The following is a 12,257-nucleotide window of genomic DNA, read 5'->3' as shown; positions in this document are numbered from 1 at the left end:
TGGATGGATGGATGGATGGATGGATGGATGGATGGATGGATGGATGGATGGTTGGTTGGTTGTCGGTCGGTCGGTCGGTCGGTCGGTCGGACGGACGGACGGACGGACGGACGGACGGACGGACGGACTCTGTGATGCGTTTCGCTGCCGTCCAGCTTTGCTACAGGAAACTCCTGATGAAGCGTTGCATTCTGGGAGATGTAGGCTCTTCAGGAACCTGCTGGTCTGTCATGTTCAATCTGAAGCTGCCGTCAGAATCAGAACATCGTGTTGAAATATAGAAGAAAAGCTTTTTATGTTTTTCCATGAAGACGTGAAGCAAAAGTCCAGATCTGTCATAAAGTTCAGGGACGTTTCAAGGATAATTTTCCTCCATGTCTTCCGTAAAGCGCCGGATCCAGAAGGTTCCGTGTGAATCCTGGCGTCACTCGGACTCATCCTGGTATTTAGACGGTTCTATCCCTACTGGACCAAACGGTACCCAGAACTCTGGGGAAGTCCAAGGGGATCTAGATGGTTCTGAAGGAAAAGGATTTGGTAAAAACTGTTAGAAATATTAATAAAAACTGATGAGAAAGGAAGGAATTCTTTATACATTTCCATAAAAATGAGCAATTAAAGGAATTTTATAAACATTTTAAGGAAACTCCTCAACAAAAATAAATACTCTGGTATAAGGAAATCATTTTTCCACAATCAGATTATTTGAAACAATTGATCACTTTTGATTATTTACAGGAAAAAATAACCACATTAACTGAGCTGGTTATGTCAGATTAAATCCAAGCTTTTTATTGTCATTAAACACATTTTTATTGTAACTTTGTGTCTGGATTATGCTAATAATCCAGACTTTATTCTCATAACTTTCAGAAAACAAACTCTAGTTCGTTGTAGAAAAAAAAAAAAAAGATAAATTAAAAATATTCAGCTCAAGGTGAAAGCACCGTCTGGGGCCCCTGCGTCTGTCCCGCCCTGGGCCCCCGGGACGCTAACTCCGCCCCTGCAGCTGGAAAAAAAAAAAAAAAACAACCGCGCGGGCTTCAAACTGCAGCTCGGCGCGAGACACGGACGATGAGGAAGGAAAGATGGCTTCCAGATTTAATGTGGAAACTTGAAAGAGTGTCCGCGAGCGTCTGAGCGTGCGCGGAGTTTTTTCCACGTGTGTGAGAGAGAGAGGAGTGGGGAGGAAGAGGAGGGACTGCTTCACCCTCTCTCTCTCTCTCTCTCTCTCTCTCTCTCTCTCTCNCTCTCTCTCTCTCTCTCTCTCTCTCTCTCTCTCTCTAACTACTTTGCATATTCCGCGTGCCTCGGCGCGGCCATATGGGAAAATGCAACTGAAGGAATTGACCGCGCGCAGGCAGGAGGAGCACGCGAGCGGAGCGGCGACACTTTGAGAATCACAACAAACCCCGAAAAAGTTCCCAATTACGGAGACGAAGAAGAAACGAGACGCGACACGGGGGGTTTTGGAGAGGACGAACCGAGCCGAACCGAGCCGAGCCGGGGAGGAGGGGTTGACTGACTGCAGGGACCCGACAGAACCGGAAGAAATTATTTTAATATTGATTTAAAAAAAAAATCTAAAAAATAGAAGCGCGTCCCGCTGGAGGACCGGACGGAGGCATGTACTGCGCCTACACCATCCCGGGGATGGCGGGCAGCTCCCTCATGTACTACTACAACGGCAAGGCGGTAAGGAAGCTTCCTCATCCCTGTCATCCCGCCTGGGTTTCCCGTCCTGGAAGGGTTGGAGGAGGAGGAGGAGGGAGGGAAGGTGAGGAAGAGGAGGAGGAGGAGGAGGAGGAGTAGCTTTAATTCCTCCTGCATGGGAAAAAACGCAGCGGGGAATAACGAGGAAAACCTGAAACGCTCCTTCATGGTTTCACTTTTTAAAAAAATTGTTGTTTTTAAATTTATTTAAAAATGGAGGAAAACGTTAATGATTGTTGTTGTTTTTAGTCCGAGGTTCGTTTTTTTTTTTCCAATTTTCTAAAAACGGACGGAAACGAAATGAATCAAAAGGTTGAAATTTTGACTCGTTTTCTGGTGTTTTAGTGTAAATGAGYTGATGTGGRTTTTACTTTTAAAAATATGATGCAGGAAAAATTAACACATTTAATATAAAATAAGAGTAAAGAGGAGAAACGTTTCGTTCAGTTTCTGCTTTTATTTAAACATAAGTGTGTGTGTGTGTGTGTGTGTGTGTGTGTTCATATCCAAATAGGCCCAAATCTCGTCCAGATTAATTAAATCCACACCATTTAATCTGATTATTAGGTTATATATATATATATTTATTTTTTTAAGTTTTATGTTTTATTTAATTTTTGTTATTTTATTTGTGGGAAGTGAAAATGTTTCCTGCAGCTTCGATGAGCCGTCTGACCTCCTGTGACCCCGACTGTGACCCCCCACCTGTAAAACACCAGGGAGTCGTTTAGGGGGGGCTGAGGGGGGGGCGGTGCCTTCAGGTCACAGGTGCGCTGGGATTTCCTACACATCCACCTGTCAGTGAAGTATCCGTCCACTTCAGGGTGAAAATAACAAAAAACGACTTTAAAACTTTTTTTTTTTTTAATTTGTTCTCAAAATTCAAATATATAAAAAAAAAAAACCAAAAGTTTGATTTTTATTTTGGTGTTTTTTTAAACCAGATAATTTTATTTTAATCCTGACATGTTGACGCTCTTCTCGAACTTCGTTTTGCTTCTCGTGTTTCTCGCTCCGGCTGCAGACGGGGCCCCTGCCTCAGACGGGGCCCCGGCGCTTTGTTTGGCGTCTGGACGGCACATTGTGCCCGTCGGTGTTGATCCGGTGCCAAGCAGCTCTCAGGCTTCTCCCCCTTCCAGACGGACAAACTCAGCCGCTGCTGCTTGTTCCTGAAACGTTTCTGGGTTTTCAGGGTCTTGGATTTAAAAAAAAAGAGAAGCAGGTTGTGGTTGGAAGCGGAGCGAGGAGGGAAACTGGGGCAGGTTTTGAAACGGAGAGAGAAGCTCGGCGTGGAGCGGAGGAGGAAGAGGAGGAGGAGGAAGAGGAGGCCGAGGCCTCGGCTCTCTGGCTGAAGCTCCCGCGGCTTAATGAGGCAGCAGAACCCGGGATTAAAACAAAAGGCCTGGTGCTGAGGAGGCGGCAGCCGGCGGCGGCTTTGTGATGCTAACGCAGAGTTTGAATATTCAGACACTTTTAATTAGGAGAGTCCTGGACCCGACCGACCCGACCGACCCGTAGCTCCACTCAGGCCCAGACAGAAAACTGATTTAAATAAAATCATTTCATGAACCGGATTTTAAAAAGAAAGAATTTTATCCCTGATTCTGAAAAAAAAAAAACAGCAAATTTTCCTGCTTTAGGAAACAAAATATTTTTATTTGCAGTTGCATTTTTTCCTGCTTTTCCTGGTTCTGAACGGATCCTCCGTGTTTCTGGGTGTCGGTTCTGGATCCTCTGGTTCCGGTCCAAACCGAGGTCCAGGAGGAGCCGACATGCTGAGGGCCGCGAGGCTGGAGCTGCAGCAAGTTATGCAATTAAAACTTTATAAATAGACGCATTGTGTGTGTGTGTGTGTGTGTGTGTGTGTGTGTGTGTGTGTGTGTGTGTGTGTGTGTGTGTGTGTGTGTGTGTGTGTGTGAGCGCCTCCATCTGCTGGAGTCTCAGAAACATTTTTATTCTCACTTTAAATTTTATTCCTAATCTGTTTTTTTTTTCCTTCATATTTTATTTAATCTCTGAACACGATTTTTTTCTCGGCTCAGGCTTTTATTTTTAAGGTATCTTGGTTACAGTCAGAACCATGGTCCGTTTGCAGAAACGGTCAGACGTACCGGGTCAGTCGGGTTTCCTGTGTGTGTGTGCGTGTGTGTGTGTGTGTGTGTGTGTGTGTCGTCCTCCGTCTGGTCCAGTTAAAGCCTTACACATCATTCAGGCTTAAACTTAATCCCACCGCATCAGATTATCTGACACTGATGCCGCCGATGTGCACAGATACACCAAACACACACAACCATTTGTGTGTGTGTGTGTGTGTGTGTGTGTGTGTGAAGTTTGAACCAATCAGCTTCATTTCGTTGTGTTACATCATCAGATTAGGGTTTTGGTCAGGAGGCCCTCCAGCCTCAAACCAATGACATGTTTTGTTTTGGTTTCTGGCATTTTTGTTGTTTTTTTACTGGGAATAATTCAAATAATTCAAATAATTCAAATAATCCAGATTACAAACATGAACCTGTTTTTTTCTGCTCCTGCTTTTAAAAATCTGATCCTGCAGATCAATAACTGCAGTTTTGATTCTGTTTTCATTTCCTGACGAGGCAAAAATAAAAGTTTTTTATCGCATTTTAAAGATAAAATGGAAAAATATTAATGTTTTCTAGTGAATCTAAGGAAAATCAAGAGGGATCATGTTTAAAATATCAATTTAATTCACTTTAAATGCCTGGATGATGATTAAATATTATAGATTAATCAATGTAATTATTTTTAGTTCATGATTACCAACATAAAAAGGTGATATTTAAGTGTAAAAAGCTGGTTTTGGACCCGCCGGGCCTCGTTCTCCTGCCATATTTAATGTTTCAAAGCGCCGACCGGGTCCAAACCCACAGCTGCCGGGTCGGCGTGTGGAGACCTGCCGCCAGGAAGTGATGCCGACTTTAACCGTTCGTTTCCTGCTCTGCCGTTTCAAAGAGCTTTCTTTGTTTTTTTCTTTTTGTTTTTTTTTTTGGATCAAAAACGCAACGAAAAAAAAAAAAAAAATCCTGGATGTTGAGACAGAATTTCAATTTCGTCTTTAGTTTCTCGGGTTTTCGTGACCCGGAAGCTGTGGTGCGCGTAACCATGGCAACGCTGGACACACACAGAGAGAGAGAGAGAGAGACCCTGGACTCGTCTGGCAGGAATGTTGCTCCGCACGGCTTCGTGAGGATCATTTCATCCGTTAATAATTTTCCTTTAATCATAAAATCACTTCTTCGCGTTTTTTTGTTTTTGGTCGTCGGGTGAAAGTGAAAGGAAGGAATGAATTTATAGCGTTCAGTCTGATTTTAAAGGAATCATTTGGAAGTTGTTTGAAGGATTCCGGCAGGAAGCGTTTGGGAATACTGGGACCGTTGGGAGTTTTTTTTCCAGTTAATCCGAAACCTGAAAACATTTTTTTTTTTTTTAAATCGACTTTAATCTGCAGAATCTCCACTAAAATGGTTAAAAATCGTTTTGTGGACGTCGGAGTGTCCGGCGTCTTGACCAGCTGAAAGGCTGTTGATGTCTGGGATATTTACTCCGGGTCGGGATGAACCGGGCCGGACTCCGTCTCTCGGCCGCTGCAGAGGAAACGAAGATCAGGTTTAAATGCGAGTCAGGAAATCGGCCTCTGAAGCTGTGGATGTGGAAACGCCGAGGCYGACCGGCTCCGGCCGATCAGCTGGTCAGGAATCTGCAGCAGAAACGCGGATCTGGGGGAATATTTGTTTCTCCGGAGCGACCAGCTGCTGAATGAGGCTCTTTGTAACGGAGCCGCTCCGTTTTAAGCCCTTGACTTCAGAGTGCAAGGTCACAGCTGCCCAAACACTGACCACACGCACACACACACACACACACACACACACACACACACACACACACACACCTACACACAGAGTGTGTGTGTCCCACATGGGAAGGTGGGCCCTCAGAATCCATCTGCATTCCTGGGATAGCTGGGAATCTCCATGGCGACCTGCGAGGAGCAGGTCCGGCGCCGGGCGATGTTCCTGGAACGCGCCCTCGCTGGCGGCCATGTTGGAAATGTGCAGACTTGGCAGCGGTGAGTCCGATCTGCTGATCGCCGTGGCGACGGGCGGCCTCGTCGCGTTCGGCCGTTTTTACTCTGCCGACAGAAAAGATTCGTTTCATCGATTTGTTTTTAAAAATATTTAGTCAGATAAAATTATTGTTGCTTTTCTGATTTTTAGATAATTTTCTGGATCCTAAATGAGATTTAAGCTCATATTTTAATTTTGGCAGCTGAGGGGTGGAGCTGAGATGAGGGTGATGGTGCAGAGGCCAGACATTGAGTGATGGAGATCAGATTAGATCAGATTAGCTGATATCTAATCTGTATTGATCGTTAATAATGACTTTCTTTGTGCCGTTTTATGATAAAAACTCGTTTTCCTCCCAGATTCAAACTGACTGCTTGTGTCAGTTTAATCTGCCTGGGTGTAAATAATCCCAGGCAGATTTTTAGTCTGCAGATCAGAACTGATCTGATTGGTGCGTCTCTTCAGGTGGTGAAATAAAACAGTTGGTTTTTCACGTTTAGGAAATAGTTTTATGATAATAGCAGTGTTTGGCGCCGGTGACAGATTTGTGGATTATGGATTATTTCCGCCGGTTTTGGGTGTTTCTGCTCGTCACTCCGAGGCTTTTCCTCCTGCGGATTCCTGAAGCCGGACGGCCGTTTCCCCGTTAGCTGGAGACACCGCTCCGTGTGTGTGTGTGTGTGTGTGTGTGTTTTGGGCCTGAAGCCCGTTCTCACATGTGCTGAGCTCGGGCTTCACAGCAGAAACACGAGCTTAAGTAAGTTAAGGTTTTTGGCCGGAGATGAAAGCAGAGCTGTGTGTGTTTCTGTGTGGAAGACACCATTTTAAACACTCCGCTTCACACACACACACACACACACACACACACACACACACACACACACACACACACACACACACACACACACACCAGCCTCCCAGTTTGCATTATCGCAGAGGAAAATGGGGCTGTTGTCGTTTTGTTTAGGGTGTGTGTGTGTGTGTGTGTGTTTAGTGGGTCAGTCATGCTGTTAGCTAGCCTGCATGGACTCGCTGATAAACACCAGACAGCTGTCACACTTTAAACAACAAGAGAAGCAAACTGCTAGCCCAGAGCCGGCGGGCTGAGCTCGGCACCGGACCGGAACCGACCCGACACCGGGCTCTGGGCCGCTGACGACGGCGGCCTGCAGGTGTCTAACGTCACCTGGTGGAGATTTTAGCTGAAGACGGTTTTTAATGCTGCTGAGGCCGAAACGTCGTGTTTCTCTGCTGATGCAGACGACGACTGCAGCTGAAACTGTTCTGGGGTTAGAGTCACAATTCAGAAATTAAAGACGGAAAATTTGGACTCAAATCAGGAAATTCTGAGATTAGAGAAAAGATTCTACAAATAAAGTCAAAATTCAGAAATTAAAGATGGAAATTTTGGACTCTAATCTGGAAATTCTGAGAAAAAATATTCTACAAATAAAGTAAAAATTCAGAAAGGGATTGAAGTAAGAAAATTCTGAGATTAAATTAAAACATTTTGAGATTAAACTCAAAATTTTACGATATTTAATTCAGAATTTTAAAAATAGTCAAAAAATCTCAAGATTCCAGTCAGAAAATTCTGACATTAAAACCAAAAGTCTTTGAAAACGATCAGAATTCTGAGATTAAAGACAGAAAATCCTGAGATTTAGATTTTTCCGGTTGCTCTAATCTGCATTTTCTCCTGAATCACTTTGTGCAAAAACTCTTTAATCCATGAGCGTATTTTACCATCTACTGGTACATTTACACAAATCTGTTAAAGACGATTAGCAAAAATAGTAAAACATTGATAACAGCTGATTATTTGTTATTTGACCCATGGACATTACTTTTTATATAAAAACCAGCTTTTTTTTCCTTTAATGCTGGTTGATGCAAATTCTACACATACCAAGTGGAAGCTCTTTGCTGACATCTGGTGGTCAAAGCTATGAGCGAAGTTACTCTAATTTGCACGGTGATCATATTTTGAACATTGAAGGACCAGCAGAAACATTTGGGTCCGACCAGAACTCAGAACCTCCACGTTTGATGAGCAGCGTGAAGCAGAGCCGCCATGTTGGGAGGCGATGAAACCCTAAAGTAAAAACCCAGCAAGAGTGAAATCCGCTCGTCTCTTATCTCCCCCCATCTCAGAAAACCGGCCGGACGAAGCGCGTCCTGCAGCAGCGCCCGCCGCATTGATGTTGCGGTGATAGATGCGTCCATATGGTCGGCGTTAGCGCCGTACCTGATCGCAGGGAGGGAGACGGAGGGGAATCAAAGACAACAAAGAGGAATAAAGAACGACATAAAGAACAAACAGAGAAGGATCCTGCAGCGCTGCAGTAATCAGCTCTTTGATCCGACTCCTTTATTATTCCAGCGTGGGCCAAATAATGCAGTCCTCATTGTATTGCTGGCAGCCAGCTCCCTCCATATGTTGGCTATTAGAGGCTCCACTGTCTCCACGTTGCTGCTTCTTCTTCTTCTGTGGTGCTTCCTTCGTCAGGGTCACAGGGCTCAGTCCTCCACTCTTACCTGCTCAGGTTGAATAAACTTTGTTTTTGTCTGAAAGTTTACGACATTCTGGCTGATTGTCAAATCTTTGCGTCCGTAGATGAATATGATCCGATGGCTGATGTTCCGAAGTTAACAAAATAGTAATCATTTCATTTATGGGAGGAAAATGTTCCTGTGAGAAAGTAAAGACACCCTAAACCCAATCGCTCCAACACAAGAAACATGACGTCTGCTGTTAGGAACCAGAACCAATATTTATCATATTTACGTTTTTCTGACACTTTTGACACTTTTGACATAGAAACAGCCAGAAACAAAATGGACGTAAATATTGGTTGAGTCAAATTTGGGGTTTTTTTTTTTCTAGCTGCTACATCATGATTTAGCTCCAGACTTTGACTAGGCCTCTATGTAGAACCAGCTTCTCGGCTGGCTGGATGTTTTGTCAGCTGTTTTCTGTTTGAGGCGTTTATTGTGTGAAATTGACGTTTAATTTAAATTCTCTGAACGTTCATCAGTTGTGGTGTTTCATGTCGCTGCGTCATTAAAAATGGCCGCCCTTAAATGTTGACTGTCAAGAGTTTTTTTCCTGCTTCAACTCAACCTGATCTTGTGTTTTACTGCTTTGTTTTGCAGCAGACGGTGATTTTCCTGCGTAGTTTTTAGCTTTTATGCTTTTTGTGTTGATTTGTTAGTGAATTCATGATGTTTTGCCACAATTTTAAACATAAATTTATGTTTTTCAATCAACTCAAGTTTTATTTGTATAAGCTGGGAACAGTGTGTTGTAACTTTTGTTAGCGACCAAATAATCTGCCAGTGGAAATATTATTTTTCCATCAATATAAAGAAATTGTTGACTTAAAACAAGCTACAGTTTCTTGCTAAAAATGTATTTCTAAGTGTTCCAAGATATTTGTGCTATAAAACTAAGACTTTGTGAAAAAATATGAACTTGTTTATTATTTCAGTTTTTACTTACAATTTTTGGCAGGCTCAGTCCTCCGTATCATGAAGCCCAGCTAAAAACAAGCTACAATGTCTTGCTAAAAATGTACTTATAAGTATTCCAAGACATTTGTGCTACAAACTAAGACTTTGTGAAAAAATATAAACTTGTTTATTATTTCAGTTTTTACTGCCAATTTTTGGCATAGTCAGTCCTCCGTATAATGAAGCTAATTTACTGCAGATAACCCTGTGAAGGGTTACGTGGAGCTTGTAATCCTCAGACTCTGACTGAAAACGAGTCGGAGCGTCTTCAGAGTTGATGGCAGGAAAGTCCAGGTGAGGATTTTACTGTTTGTTCTCATGAAGACGACCAGGACGAGTCCGGCGGGAAACAGAACCGCCGGGCCGTGACTCAGACCTTTAATCTTCATTAACATCTCAGTGGACCAGGGGAACCGGCTGCGATCAGAATCAGATGTCGGGTTTAAGGTGATTTAATCCTCCGCTCACCCCACTGCTGATGCTCTCGCCCCAAAAATTCGCTGCTGCGTAAATTTCCCTGCTTGTTGGGTTTGAACCGGGATCAGACAGGAGAGGAGGAGGAGGAGGAGAGCTGGACCGAGTTAAAACTTCGAGGACGGATGACAAAAGGACATCTGGAAGTCTCTTTGTGTCTATTTTTAGGCAAATAAAGCAAGAGTTCTCTCTGAAAGGCGTTTAAAAGCGAAGGAAACCCGTTAATCCGAAATGAAATTCAGCTGCGGTTCCAGGGATCTGACTCCATAAAAACCTTTCAGGGTCTGAAAACATCCGGTGATGTAACGCCGGCGTAATGGCTGCGCAGCAGGAGCGGGGTCAGAGGTTAAGACCCTCACGAGCCCAGGATGACGGAGACGAAGGATTAAGTGAGGTTTTATGTGGCTGTGCTGCTGATTTTACTGGAAAGTCGTAAAAATGAGCGAAATGAAAAAATATCCAGAGGAAAAATGATTTGAAATGTTTTTCAGGCTCTTGAGTTTTGATTCTGCTTCACAAAGTATCGACTCCTGATTCGGTGGCGGCTGAAAGGCCGACTCTGCAGGAAATGTGAAGGTTAAAGCTCCTGCACAGGAAACGTACGGAGGACTGGTCCTGCCAAAATTATTGAAAAGCGTAGAAATAAATAAACGTCTTGTTAAAGTAATTAATGTGACGAATAATAACTTTCTTGACTTATTCGGTTATCCAATGTGACCTAAAGTTTATTTTTCATTTTCACCAGTACTTTCACAATATCTCTTATTTTTCATTTTGTTTCCAGTTTTATTGGTTTGATTTAAACTGCAGAGGTATTCACTCCATTTTAAACGGTTTGGTCACAGCCGCACACTTCAGCGCATCTTTCAGCCTCCTTTTTAACCGACTGCCTTCACCATGACACATGGTGGCGGCAGCATCATGCTGTGGGGGAAGCTGGTCTGGTTTGATCCAAAGATCTAAATCCAGGAGAATCCTGGGTGAAAACGTGAGACTGTTCACCTTTCAGCAGGAAAACTAGGCCAAATGTACAGCCTGAGATACTATCAAGATGGCCTAGTCAAAGTCCAGACCAAATCCAAATGGGAGGCTGTGTGTAAGTAAGATTTGAAAACTGATGGCCACAGATATATATTGCAAATATATCATCAATATCCACATCCCAGCATCTGTTGCTAATCTATTCCTAGCTTTGAAAGCTAGCATGTTTCATGCTAATGTAACATTTAGCTAATTGGACAGAATCTCAGTGTGGCATATGCTCACACTGGACACTGATTACATGGCCTAAGGGGTTAAAGGTCACAGAGTGATGGAAACACAGATGAGGAAGAGAGAGAGAAAAAAAGAAAATGGCAGATTTCAGAGCCGATATCACGATATTTACCAGTAATATTGCGATATTTACCAGTAATATTGCGATATTTTCATATTGCGTCGTTTTGTTCACAGATTCATCCGGTCTGGTGGAGTTTGATCCGTTTTATTAAGACTAAAACGTCATTTTCTAGTCGCTCAAAACCAGCGCTGGCTCCGGGTGCTGAAAACAGAAGCACACCACACTTTTCAGATGTATTTTTTTGATGAAAAATTTTGAAATGCTTCTATCATGCGGTTTGTGTTGGTTTATCAGATTAAAACGGAGGGACCTGACGCTCGTGGTGCGAAAACTTTAAACGATTCATTCACCTGATGAACTAGTGGGTCTAATTTACTCCATTTTCTGGTTTTCCGGGGTTCGGGTTGACCTCTGACCTGACGCAGAAGGTCACAGGTCGCCCTCCGTCGGCCATCTTAGCATTGGGATCGATGTTCGGCGCCTCCTGGCTCTGCTCCGAGCTTCAATAATCAACATGCAGCGGCGGCCATCTTAGCTTTTTTTTTTTGGCACGGGGTTCGTTTTGGTGCCAGCTGGTGCGTTGCCTTGGCAACGGAGTCCCGGCGGCGACACGCGCACGGTTGTAGCGCTCCCAAACTTTCTGAGCTGAATCTCCGGCGGCCATCTTAGAGGAGGAGGTTCAACCCGCTGCTGCTCCCGGGCCCCGACAGAGCTGGCGCCTGATTGGCCGAGCGCCATGTGACGGGCGATTTGATTGGCTGTCGGGCAGGACGAACCGTCTGTGTTGAGGTTCTTTTGGGTTTTGCCGGGTTTAAAAGTGAAGATGTGTTTTATTTGGTCGCGAAGCCACCAGATGTCGGAGGTTTGAGGTGTTTTTGTTGAACTGAATGTGTTTGTTTAAAGTGAGAATCAGAAAATTAGGGATTAGGAACGACAGCAGCGTGGAATTGTGGGTAAAATCTCTGGGTTTGTTTGTTTGTTTTACACCGGAAATGAAATCAGATTTTTATTCAGCTGTGGAAACGATGGAGGGACGAAACACAGCAGCTGGAAACCAGTTTAAACTGGGCTGCCTGTCTGACGGCAGGTGTGTGTGTGTGTGTGTGTGTGTGTGTGTGTGTGTGTGTGTGTGT

At 43.9% G+C, this 12,257-nt stretch overlaps 1 protein-coding gene and 1 long non-coding RNA gene across 2 annotated transcripts in view; one reads left to right on the top strand and one right to left on the bottom strand.

The window, feature by feature from the left end:
* The window catches only part of tcf4 (transcription factor 4), a 165,494-nt gene that overhangs the window by 113,639 nt on the left and 39,598 nt on the right, over positions 1-12,257 (top strand). The window lies entirely within an intron of this gene.
* On the bottom strand, positions 11,253-12,251 carry LOC103460413 (uncharacterized). Its single transcript, XR_532917.2, has 2 exons — positions 11,475-12,251; positions 11,253-11,325 (listed from the first exon to the last, which is right to left on the bottom strand). It is a non-coding gene; the product is annotated as an uncharacterized LOC103460413 (long non-coding RNA).

The sequence above is a fragment of the Poecilia reticulata genome, unplaced genomic scaffold (genome assembly GCF_000633615.1).
Source record: "Poecilia reticulata strain Guanapo unplaced genomic scaffold, Guppy_female_1.0+MT scaffold_239, whole genome shotgun sequence".
Classification (NCBI taxonomy): Eukaryota; Metazoa; Chordata; class Actinopteri; order Cyprinodontiformes; family Poeciliidae; genus Poecilia; species Poecilia reticulata.
The sequence above is the reverse complement of the archived record's forward strand: the minus strand, read 5'-3'. Positions and strand labels throughout refer to the sequence as shown.